This window comes from Perognathus longimembris, chromosome 4 (genome assembly GCF_023159225.1).
Source record: "Perognathus longimembris pacificus isolate PPM17 chromosome 4, ASM2315922v1, whole genome shotgun sequence".
In the NCBI taxonomy this organism is placed as follows: Eukaryota; Metazoa; Chordata; class Mammalia; order Rodentia; family Heteromyidae; genus Perognathus; species Perognathus longimembris.
Window position 1 is genome coordinate 81,679,813 of NC_063164.1, and position 13,588 is coordinate 81,693,400.

The 13,588-nt window shown below is 39.2% G+C and overlaps 1 pseudogene; it reads right to left on the reverse strand.

Annotated features, from left to right (window-relative positions):
- Positions 1–12,342: 12,342 nt before the first annotated feature.
- Positions 12,343–12,697, reverse strand: LOC125350888 (annotated as a pseudogene).
- Positions 12,698–13,588: the final 891 nt, after the last annotated feature.

A 13,588-nucleotide genomic window follows, 5' to 3' on the forward strand; every position in this document is an offset into this window, starting at 1 on the left:
AAAATTAGTTACAGTATAAATGTATACTTCTGTTTCCATATTGTAAACAATCCTAGTTTGCTGACAACTACCTTTTCCTTGCACCCTCACAGGGTGAAGAGAGAAATCTGTGTCTCATATCCCTTCTGATGAAGGTACTAATCCCACCATGAAGACTTCACCCTCATGACCTGATCACATCCAAAATCTTTACCTGCTAACACTGTCATTTTGGGGTTAGGTTCAATATATAAATTAGGGAAGTGGTAAACAGACAACCAACCCAAAGCAAGTGAACACACCTGGCACCCTGCACAGATACCTTGAATCCTCTTTTCCATCTCTGTGAAACTCTACCATCTATTTGGGGCTGGGACTACCTTTGAAGATAGATGCAGGCTGTTATGGGTGCTGAGATACTGAAGCTTTCTGGTTGTCTGTTAGTCAAAGACTGACAGGTTCAAGTCTAAGGTTCACTGCCCTTAAATTGAGTAGGTTGACATTGGGCTTTCCAGAAGTTGGCATGACTTCAATGTTCTACTTCCCCATTTTCTCTGAGATCATCTTCTTAGTAAATTACTTTCACGTAATTCCTCATCTCGGGGGCTGCTTGAGAAAAACATGACCTCAGACAATAGATACACAAAGAACTTTACTTTTTACTAACCTGTAGCCAGAAGATAAAAAGAGCCTTTCCTAGTATATACTCCTAACAGATTTTATCATAAAACAACAGCCATCTATACTCTTTAGATATCTCTCAGGAATATTTCCATAAGATTAGAGGAGGAAATGATATAAACTGGGAAGCTAAAGCTATGTAAGTGAATTGGGTAAAACGACCCCACTTCTACTCACACATTGTTACAGAGGCCCAAGAGGAAAATACAAAACTGAAAGAGTAATGTGTGACTTCCACAGGAGAAGGAAGCTAGAAATTCAATTTGTGTCTGTAGTTAATATAGGGTTTTTCTAAAGCCTGAAATATAAAAAATTATTGGGTTTAAGACTTAGATTTTCTTCTGGAAAAACTGAGGTGATGGAGAATAATAGAAAGATAGATGTAGCAAAGACCAAAGCAAGCAGAAAGACTTCTGAAAACTAGAAAAGAATGAACTGAAATGACACAGCAGTTAACTGAGAAAGTAAAGTGAAAGAGATGAATTTATTTTTGGTTTGCTGTAATTGTCTCCATTTCCAAAGTTTTCTATAATAACATCTATTAACTTTATAATCTAAAAAGTAACTGCATTTCTAATGCTTGATAACTTTATAACATATTTAAACACAAGGCCAAATTTCTATTTTATAGAATTCCTATTGCTCACATTCATTCTGGGGAATGTCATTCAGTCATTCAAAATAACACCCATAAGGTGTTTTTAAAATATCATGAGCTGGGTGCCGATAGCTTATGGCTGCAATCCTAGTTACTTAGAAGGATGAGATCTGAGGTCTGGGATTTGAAGTTAACCTGAGCAGACAATATGATAGACTATTATTTCAAATGAATCAGCAAAAAGCTGCAAGTGAAGGTGTGGTTCAAGTGATAGTGCACTAGCCTTGAGTAAAAAACTGCAAGCAAGGGTTCAGGGCCTTGGGTTCAAGCCCCAGTGCTGGTGTGCAATGAAACAACAAAAGTAGGATTCAAATCTGTGCTACCATTCAATATTCTCTCCATGGAACCATGTAGAAAATACATGAATCAGAATTTTAAGGCTATAAATTTCCTTCCCCTGTTTGTCTCTTAACAACACTCAGTGTCGAATTTTTACAATAAAAAATAAACTTAACATTTGGAGATGTGCTTAAGTACCGTGAGGTCTGAAGTGCTAAACCCCCATGGCCATACTCTTAACTGGCCTCAGAATAATTAGACCTATCTAAAAACTTCGAGCTAATTTATGTTTTTAGATGGATCCCGTTTTCCTCTGCTCCATTTCCCCTATTCCTTTAAGCATCTATCATCCTTTGAACGCCTGCCACTTCTTTGTCTCAGGGAAGCTGAAATTTATTTCCAGCAGTTTCCCTCACATTCACATGAAAAATACACATCTGCTGCTGCTGTGTGTTTCTTTCTTGCTTTCTTCCTCCCCCCCCCCACCACAGCTCACTGAGAGTATGCTAGCATTTTTCTGATGATTTATGGAAAAGTAAATACAGTTTTCCAGGGCTATTCACCCCATGTAAATTTCTAATGATCCCAAATGCAAGGGTGGGAATGACAATATGCCTTGGTAGAAAGCCAGCTGCTCTTTTCATTTGAACAAGAGTTTGATATCATTCAGCTCACTCAGTGAGCTTGTTTGTTTCAACAGCTGTTGACTTCATCTCCCTCTCACTGGATCAAAGGAAGAAGATAAAAAGAAAAGCTTTCCTCTATATCTCCTGCCTCGTTACCTTTCAGCAGAGCTTTTCTTGCCCATGATTAGAATCCAAGATATTTGGAGCTAAGAAGAATCTAGCAAATTATAATTGCCAACCAGCCTCTTTGTGAAGTCATTCTACACTGCATATATTATAAGAGATAGGAGGTTTCATTAACTGCTTCTTTTTTTGGGTCAGAGAAGAAAATGGAAGTACATATTCATTAAGTAGCTTGCCTATGATCACAAATCCTTGACAGTCAGAAGTTGTTAAGTTAAATTGAGTCTCATGGCTGGACATAGAAGACTTGCTAGATTCATTGGACTTCAGTGAAGAAATGAATATAAACCACAAAATAACTCTCTTGCTTGACATTTTTGTTTTGATTGATACACTTGACTACAAGGGTCAAATTAGAGTCCCTGATAGAGTCCAGGGGACTCATGGGACCTGGAGTTTCCAATTTCTTCAAGTCGTCTGTTTATGTGTTCAGATTCCAAAGGTTTGTCCTTTCTTTCCAAGGTCCTGGCTGCTGCTGGGAAGGTGCTGAGAAGAGAAACTCGGCTTTTATAATTGATCCTGGGCCTTATCTTCACCTTGTCTTGTCTGTTCAAATGCTTTCAAGAAGGGTATGCTGACCTTCTCATGCTTCGGTCATTTTCTCTGTTTAATCTATTCTGTATCCTAGCCACATTCATCCTTAGTTACAGCTCCTTCTGCCTCCCAAAGCACCCTCCCCAACCAAATTGCTCCACTGTGCATGCCCCACTGACAGAATGTTGTCTGCAAAAGGTTCCCAGAGCTTCCACAGCAAAGGACACAACTGGGGAGAGGAATGTGTGCCTCCCATTGCTCTGGTGGCCTCAGTTGCTTGGACTAGATGTGGTGGTGCCACACTCAGTTTCCACACTGTCTTTTCTCTGCTTGTGTCCAAGTTTTCTTTTACATAAGAACAACAGTTTCATTGGAATAGGTCTTACCCTAATGGCTTAAATTTATCATAGCTTGATGATCTGCAAAGACTATATTTCCACTTATAGTCCTTTTCACAGGGACTTCAAAGTTTACAAGGGATAAATTTTAATATCACCTTAGATTGTGTAATTCAGCCCAAGATATCATCATCCTTCACTATAGGTGAAGGCATCATAATTGCAACATTATGCTGTGCCAATGACTGTGCATGTCCCCTGTGGTCAGAGGTTTTATTGTCATTTGATTGATGCCTTAACTCTACCATCCTTTTCTTACAGCCCAGTCAAAGATCATCTCTGTATTCCTAGTTTCAAATATTTTAGAATTGGCCTTACAGAAGCAGGTCCCGCAGTATAGATTTATAAGCAAGGGTTTATTAAGGGTCAAGAGACATATGTAAGAAGGAAGGTGATGAACTATAAGACAATGCTTCAGACTTAGCCTGATCCTTTGGTGAGCTCTACACTGTGAACTCCATTTCAGTCTGCCCCAACATTAAGCAAAGGAGCCAGGCTTTCAGACTGTAGCAGTAGACATTTGCTATGGCTTCCTGATGTGTGGAGGTATACTGGTTTAAGGCCAGCCCTCTGAAGTTGGTCACATGGTCAGGTCATTAGGAACAGAGCACAGAAAATTTCCAGCAAGCACACAAATATCTAATGAAGTAAATTGGAGCAGAACTCGAGGGAGAGTAAGAAGAGTGAACGATATAGACTTCTAGCCTCATAGGTACAGGACTTCCTGGGCTTCAATGTATAAATGTGTTAGATAAATTTTGAGGGTTGTGGGGAGACAAGTTGCTCCCTGTGAGGGGACTCGGCATATCCTAGAAGCAGGATGCTGTTGGATGGGGCGGAAATGCCCGGGAGAGGTAATTCTGAGATCCCCAGCAACTCAGGAGAAGGCAGGGTATGGGGGCCGCAAGACTCAGCTGCAGGGTCTATGTGCCATAGTAGCAGTACAAGGTCCTGGGGAAATCTTGCTCTGAGATTCCCCCAGAATCTTAAAAAGACACATGCGGGAGAACCACCAGTGGATATACTGAGGGGCTGTAAGTAGCTGGAAAAATGAATTCCTCTGGTTTCTGCTTGTTTTGTTTGGTTCTTGCAGTGCTGGAGATGGAATTCAAGGTTGCGTACATGGGAGACAAGCACTCTGTTCTTGACCTATACACTAGACATATTTTTGTGTGCGGGACCTGGAACTTGAACTCAAGGCTTCTATGCTGCCCCTGAGCTTTCATTTGCTCAAGGCTAGTGCTCTACCAGTTGAGCCACAGTTCCAATCATGGAATTTCCTACTCCAGCTGGCTTCCAACTGTGATCCTCATATTTCAATCTCCTGATCAGCTAGGATTACAGGTGTGACCCACCTGTTTTTATTGTTTCTTTTTAAAGTTCCTTATTAAAAACAGACAGTGATGGAATTACAACTGAGAAGCCAGTGTCTACTTTTTGTTAACAGAATATTCAAAGACAAATCCTAGCCTTGGATTCTTATAATAAGCCCCCAAGTGGGCCCAATGTCTAATCACTCCCACTTTCTCCTTCTTGCCAATTGACTTGTTAAATTAGGTGTTTTATGTATAATTTCTGATAATTTACTTGACACTAGTACATGTTTGCTTTTAATATAGCGGTTTAAGCATATCACTTTTGCTGTATTGGGGCAATCATCTCTCCTCTATGTGACCGTGCAGCTGCAGTATGGTGTTAGAATGTGCCCTTTGCAGTTTTCAGTGTTTGGATGACTTATCTCTTGTTACAAGAAGGAGGCGAAAACTTGCAAATTCTTTGGTAAGGAGGCAAGCAGTTGAGGGACATAACTTCCAAATTAGTGTTTAACATTCCTTCTAGCCTTACATGTGGTGCTTGTAGCGTTTTTGGGACACATACACGCTTAACATTCACAAAATTAAATCCAGAACCACAGAAGGCAGGTGAGGCTAAGGTACTTTTGCCTTGCATTGTGCCTTCCCATCCTCTGAGCCCGGATCCTCTTCTCTCTGGGTGCGCGCGCCCTCTGGTGGTCTCACCGTTTGCGACACGGTGGAAGGAAGGCCGGGAGATCAGAATTACCTCCCAGGGTACTGCTGACTAATGCAGAATTCAGAATCCTTTCACTGTTCACATTCCAGCTGTCAGAGCCACTAACTTTACATTTTAACTTAAGTAAGATTTCTGTGGATTATTTTTAGTAGGATATTTCTACCCGGAAGACACATTTCATTCTGCTTTGTAAGACTGGAAGTTAGAAGACTTTAAAAGGTTACCTGATATGTCCCTTCCAAAGCTGACCATTGCTAAGGACAGCGTGGAATTTATCTTCTGCAAGGATACAACGTAATCTGTCTTTATCTTGTCTTATTTACTTTTTTTCTGAGATAGGGTCTCTTGTGCAGGCTGGTCTCAGATTCCTTGGCTAGGACTACAGGAGCAAGCCACTACAAGGATTTAGCCCTTTCTCAATCTTTCTTGGTTGTTCTTTACTAAACTGTCTGTTTATGTGGCTTAGGCTGGACTGGAACTCTCAGTCCTCTCCCTTCAGCTTCCTGAGTTCTGGGATGGCAGGCCTGCTCCACCGTGCCCAGATGGTTTCCCTCATTTAACACGAACTCCTCACTCTCACAGCGGATCACCTTAGTTAGTCTAGAGCACCAAAGTATCATATTTCCACTAATGCAAGTTTTACTTTATATTATACTGTTTCTAAGCAAGAAAATCAATTTAAAATGTATCTAAGATAGAGAATAATGAAGTTATTGGAGTATGGGGAAAATTAAATCACCACAAGTTTACTGCCACTGTTTTAAATGTAATATATTTTTCCTTCCCTCTACATATTTCTACTATCCATATATGTATATACAAAATCCATAATTTACTCTTATTTCTATGGCATTCTTTCTGGTTTATTATGTATGTACTATGTAATATAGATATAATTTTTTCACTTGAGCATTCTCATAGCTTGTTGTTTGTGTTGTGCTGTCAGATATGGCACAGTGACACCACTCTGTCACACTGTGGCCCCCTTGGAATTTACATGAGCTTGTTCTAAACTCACCTTGGTCCACAGGGCCCTGACAGCTACAGCCACCAGGTCCTTTCCCTTCTCTCTTGCTCCCTACCCATTGGTGAGTTCAAGGTTTGGATGGGTGCCACATGCCCATTGCCCTGGGAGATGTGCCGGCCTCTTTTCTTTTAGGATGTATAAGAAGTGCACGTCCCAGATATGTTGTGGTATGATCATCTTGTCTGCATCTCACCTGACTGGCATGAAACTAATTTCTTCCTTTGACCGGATTTTTCTAGAGAGTAGATTTACTGGTAGAAATCATGTGGACATAAATCGGCAGACACAAAGCCTAAGTGTCTGAAAGTATAAAGGGATCTTCTGTGAGTGAGACACTTGCTTACTTGCTCACAGGTAGGGCAATCATTCATTTCTCCGACTATTTGGATAAAGCTGTACCCTCTGAACTGAATGGTACACTACAAATGTCTGAGAAAATCAGTTCAGGGAATACACACACACACACACACACACACACACACACACACACACACATACACACACACGGCATATATATATAAAGAGAGGATATCTATCTATCTATCTATCTATCTATCTATCTATCTCCACATACATACTTTCCAGGTAATTGTACTTTAAATACTAGTTACTGAGGAGCCTGAGATAAGAAGGATGATAGTTTAAGGTTAGCTCAGACAAAATGTTCTAAATACCTTCATCACAACCAACAAGACTGGTCATGGTGCCACAGGCCTGTCATTGGAGCTATGCAGGAAATATGAAGAGGAAAATGGTCTAGGCCTGACTAGGTATAAAGTAAGATCCTAGTTGAAAAGCAATGAAAGTAAAAAAAGGCTACAGGAGTAGAAAGAAAAGGAAAGAGAGAAAATAACTTATACCACAAACCATCTGGCTACCTGTTTCCAGACAAGGTTGCCTCATACCATTTCCCCTTGGCTTTATGCTTTGTCTTTTGCCATCTCTCACCCAGATATGTAACTTGATCTTGCGTTTTAACGCAGGGTCTCCCACATGCTTGGCTCTCGCTCCACTACTTGAGCCATGTGTCTGGTCTTGCTTTTGGGTTCTTTTTGGGATGGAATCTAGCAAACTTTTCTACCCAAGGTGAACTTGAACTCCAGATCTCAGACACTTGAGTAACTAGTACCTGGTTAGAATTTTTTAAAAAAAGTATTCTCATTCACACATTGTTATATATCTGGCTGGCAAACATAAATGCATGTCATAAAAAGTATCCTTATGGGTATTTAATGTCAGAGATAATCATTTTATTTCACTTCAACTTCGCCCCGCAGCAAGCATGGGTCTTTTTCAAAAAGTGCATATACTGAAATGATTGTCCAATATTATCAAAAATATTATCTTCTCTTCTCACTCTGAAGAATATTACATCCTGTCCTCCCTCCAGAGTTGTATAATTACTTTGGTAGAGGGGAAGGGAAGAAATCTTAACAGAAGGAAATTTGTCAGATGCAAATCGTTTAAGACTTTACAGGTAAAGTTGCTAATTTTTTTTCAAAATGGTTCTTGTCACTGCTTTAATTAAAGAATTATCTAAAGACTCTGTGTCTGAATATGAAATTAATCCCTTCTCCCAAAATTTTCTGTGATTAAGATTTGTGATCCTCATATTCTAATTTATTTTTATTACTTGCTGTGTAAAATATATTAAATATGAATTTCTTTCCCTAATCTATTTAAATAGTAAGATTTTTAATTGCACTCATTTAATGAAGCAAATTTATTAAAAGTTCAGTACATCTGGGGAAAATGTTTAGATATGTCTGGTTGCCTATACTACCACCACCAACACCATCATCATCATCATCATTTGCAGCAACAAACACTAGTTGACTGAGCACTTGCTAAATGTTAAGGCTTTATTCTCTTATCTGACTTTCATAAAATTTTGTTTAACAAAGAAATGTGTTAAATTTTTCCAGTTAACAATACACTGCATCTTGATCAATGTCACCCCTTTCAACATTCTCACTCATCCTGCCCTAACCCACCCTCTCTTGCTCTTCTTAATTTTGTAAGATGGACATTGAATTGCTAACGGCATTCTCCCACTCTTCTCTTCTTCATTTGAGTGCACTTTTCTCCTTGACTGTACCCCACCCCATTCCTTTTGAGTAGCTGCTTCCTCGTGTCTTTGCCTTTCTAAGAAATTACACTATTTTAGTTCTCTTTTGTATCTACTATATTTCAGTTAATACATTTGCATACTTTTACATATCACCCAACGTATTTACTTATAAGTTTATAAACTAATTCCAGTTTCCATGTAAGAGGGAAAACATGCATCCTTTTTCTCTCTGGGCCTGACTTTATGTGACACTTTTTTTCCCCCAGATTTCTCATTTCTTTACATATGATGCAATATCATTCCTTGTAATGGTTGCATAAAATTCATATATATGTATATATATATAACATTTTCTTGATCCATTCTTAAACTGAGAAAATGACATGTTCTTTTTCTGAGTGAGGAAATGGACCAACTAAAATTCAGTCTGTCTGATTTCTCACCTTGGAAACTTAGTCATTAATTTTCACAGCAGACACGCTGAACTTGGATTCATTTGTGCTGTGCCATTGGTTCTGCATGGCTGTGTGAACTCCTATTTGTCTTCTACAGAAAATTCCCTGCTACTCAGGAGGCTGAGATCTAAAGATTGTGTTTCAAAGCTAGCCTGGAGAGGAAAGTCCATGAGACTCTTAGCGCCAATAAACTACCTAAAAAATCTGGAAGTGGCACTGTGGATCAAGAGGTAGAGAGATTGAGCAAAAGAAACCTGGGGACAGTACCTAGCCCCAGACATCAAGTCCCAGGGCTGGCAAAAATAAAAACAAAACAAAATCAACACTGATTCTGAACAATCAAAAATATCCTTGGGATCTTGAATATTGAGATTTCTCTAAGTATATCTTCTCTCTATATAATTTTATTTAATGTTATAATATTACCCAAATGTTATTTCCATGTTAACACACCTAGCCTGGACTGTCAAGTTAGCAGCTCCACTAGATGTCTACTAGGCATCCCAAATTAATGCAGTCCAATTAAAAGCCCTCTCCTGTATCTGACACTTCCCCTCATCTTTAATCATGCACTTACTCAGGACCCCCAAATTTAGGAAACAGCCTGACTAATTACAGATTCCCCACCCATTCCAATGGCAAAACCAGCTATCATATATATCATATATGCATCATATATAATGTCATATATATCATACATCATATATGTACATATAAATGTGTATACCACATATATGTAATATATCAGTATGTAATCATATATGTGGATATACATCTGTGTGTGTGTGTGTGTGTGTGTGTGTGTGTGTGTGTGTCCTAAATCAAGCTTTCATTCCTCCTGTAGCCACAGTCCCAGACATTTTTCCAGTTTCCTTCACCTAAAGTACTGACAGGTCTTCAGTGACCACTTCTGCCCTACCAAATCCAAATCAACACAGAACCTTCCTCTACACTTTTTTTTTTTTTTAATGTGCCAAGATTGTATCCCTTGGTGTCCAAGAACAAGTCCAAAGTCTTTACTCGTATCTACCAGACCCTACGGACTTTGATGCCCTGTTGGAGCTGATGCCCAAAGAGTCCCGTCAGCCACTCAATCGCTCTTATTCAGCCTTTCTTGCCGTTGTTTGGGATCCTGTGCCCCCAGTTTGCTGGCTTAGCTTCTGTCTGGCTATTTTCTCTGTACATTTCACTCAGATGGTGAGGCAATGTCACTGGTCACTTATTTCCCTTCAGAGTCTTTCTTCACTCCTACCACAACACACCCACCTACCCACTCCCCCACCCCACTGAATTATACACTACACACAACCATGTTTCTTTCTTTGCAGCCCTTACCACAGCTATATGACTGTTTCTTTTCTTCTCTCCTTTCTTTCTTTCTTTCTTTTTCTTTCTTTCTTTCCTTCCTTCCTTCCTTCTTTCCTGCCTTCCTTTCTTCCTTCCTTCCTTCCTTCCTTCCTTCCTTCCTTTCTTTCTTCCTTTCTTTCCTTCTTTCTTTCTTTCTTTCTTTCTTTCTTTCTTTCTTTCTTTCTTTCTTTCTTTCTTTCTTTCTTTCTTTCTTTCTTTCTTTCTTTCCTTCTTTCCTTTTTTTTTTTTTCCCGTCCTGGGGCTCAGACTCGGGGCCTGAGCACTGTCTGTGGCTTCTTTTTGCTCAAGGCTAGCACTCTGCAACTTGAGCCACAGCACCACTCCCAGCTTTCTCTGTTTATGTGGTGCTGAGGAATGGAACCCAGGGCTTCATGCACGCAAGGCAAGCACTCTACTACTAAGCTATATTATCAGCCCATATGACTGTTTCTTAACTGATTTACTGCCTGGTTTTCTCATTAGTATAGAAGACTGTAGGGTGAAGATTTTGTATGTTTTGCTTCTCCTTGAATCCTAAGCATTTTAGAGAATACCTTGTACAGAGTAGCTTTTAAAAATAAGTGCTGAATTAAAAATCATGTTCTCAACATTTATTTATGTAATAAGATTTTAATCCTCCTCTGTTGCTATATTATGCTGAGTGCCACAGGCTTTTTAACTTTCATGACAATTCTTAGAAAGGCTGATCCTGCTGCTCAGTGCTGCTCAGCACAAGTACAGATGGAGAAGCCCAGGAGAGGAGAACATAGAGTGTGGAACAGGGAAAGACACTTCCACATAAGGCAAGGAGCCTCGACACTGCTGATGGGAAATGGCGCCTCCTATGATCCAGTCCTTAATCTCCATAGAAATTTATATAGAAAATCATAAAATGGGCTCAGAAGGGTACCATTAGTCAAATCTTAGGAATAAGTCATCATCATCAATGGAATGGAAAAACCAGTGGTGACTCATTCACACATGGAAGTACATACAGTACTTAAGATGCATCATGATCATATGACCACCAGGGTGAAAATCAGACAATATGCAATACAATCTGTTATTTATATATAAATTTAAACTTAATTGAATGCTTTCCATTGAACCTCTTCTTTGTCATACACTAATATTATTGTCATCCACTCTTTCTTATTATATATAATATATAAATATGTATTAAGAATATCATATATATTATATATTGTACAGAATACCAGGTTTCATTATAAAATTTGTATACATACATAGTCATATTTGTGTTCTATTTATCCTCATTTATCTTCTCTTTTCCCTCCCACTGGCCCTCTTCATATTTCCTATGTATTCATCTACTTTTAGGACCTTTTATATTTAGATTCTACATATGACAGGAAGCATATGATACTTTTTTTTCCATAACTGCAATTTTATTGGTTGTGTAAAGTATCAATACACAGACATTTCCATTTGTACACAATTCTTAGCACACGTACCAAAAGTTGAAAGCCATGAACTGTTTTGAAAAGTATTCCAGTGACATTCTAGCCTTAAATCTGGAAGAGAATTTTCCCTGAGAGGAAACCAAGTGCCCATATTTCAAATGTTGGTCCTGCTATGTAACTGCTACCATGCCACGTCACAACGTCACAGTGTGCGCACGACAAACATTTTTCATCGTTCACAGCACAGTAACAATTAGGAAAATGGGGCTACCACGAGCAGAGGTGTGAAAGAGCACACAGTCTGACAGGAAGGATCAAGGAGTGGTTTTCTTCAGGAAAACAGTTCTACCAGAAAACAACACGGGACTAGAATTTCAAATATTCAAGACATGAAATGCACAACTGCAAATCCAAAATTGCCATTTACTAATGCTTTGTACTGCAGTATAGAAAATTAACCCCCCACCTATGAAATGTTATGTTAAGCCGGCACCGAAGACAGCCGAGGCCTCCCATAATTCAATAGCCAACTGCTTTCTGTTTGTACCAAAAAATAAACAACCAGCAAATGATTTCACTTCTTTAAAAAAATCATTCACACTTAAAAAATAGGATGAAGTGGGATTCCCTCCTTTTTAAAAATGTTTATTTACAAAATAGTTGATAACAATATTCCTCTGGATTGTACAAGACAGGAGACAGGGACCAGCAGTAAGACATGCTGTATGGCTTCCTTCTCTTCAGCTTCGTGAGAGACTGCACTCTCCTCGTTCTTGGTCTCCCCATTTTCGGTAGGCAAGTCTTCTTTCGTGTCCTGGCTGGTCACCTCAGCCTGTTTGCCCTTTGCTCCTCTTTTTCCTTTTGTTTGCCCTTTCTTGTCCAAAGATTTATCCTTACCCTTGGGCTTTTTGGGCTTGTGTTCCACCTTGGCGGGAGCGGGCAGACCTCCTCTTGGGTTCGTCCTTCACCGCCCCCTCCCCCGGGCTGACTTTCCTCTTGGGCATCCTGGCGTTGCGGGGGTTCTAGTGCATTCGCTGTGGGCCAGAGCACGGGAAGGGGCTTCCACAGATGGACGCCCAGCATATGATACTTGTCTTTCAGAGTCTGGCTTATATCATTTAATATGATCTCCATTTACAGTAATTATCTTGGAAATACAAATTTATTCTTCCTGGCTGAATGACAATCTATTCTATGTATATACACATACATGCATATGGAAATAATAAGGAAATTTATCTATCTATCTATATCTATATCTATATCTATATCTATATCTATCTATCTATCTATCTATATATATATATATATATATATTGGATTTTCTATGTCTATTTATATCTTTACAGACACTTAATCAAATCCAGGCAGAAAAATTTGCAAGATTCCATCTTCAAAATATTCAGACATGGCTCAAGTGGGAAAGTGCTCACTGAGCAAGAAAGTGAGCAAGTATGAGGCCCTGAGTTCAAACCTCAATAAAATGTTTAAAAATGGATAAAAGAGATTCCAGGGAACGCTCCTGAATATAATGCAGGCAGTTTGTGACAAACCAACAGAAAGCATAATTATAAATGGTAAAAAACTAAAGCCATTCCCTTTAAAATCAGGAGCAAGACAGGGAAGTCCGCTCTCTCCCCTTCTCTTCAACATAGTACTAGAATTCCTATCCAGGGCAATTACGCAACAAGGAAATATAAAGGGAATCCAAATAGGGAAAGATGAAGTTAAACTTTTTCTCTTTGCAGATGACATGATCCTATACCTAAAGAACCCCATTGACTACTCCCAAGCTACTAAAGCTGATACATAACTTTGGAAAAGTTGCAGGATATATAACAAAAAAAAAAAAACTCTCAAAATATCCACGGCCTTTCTATATGCTAATGACCCGA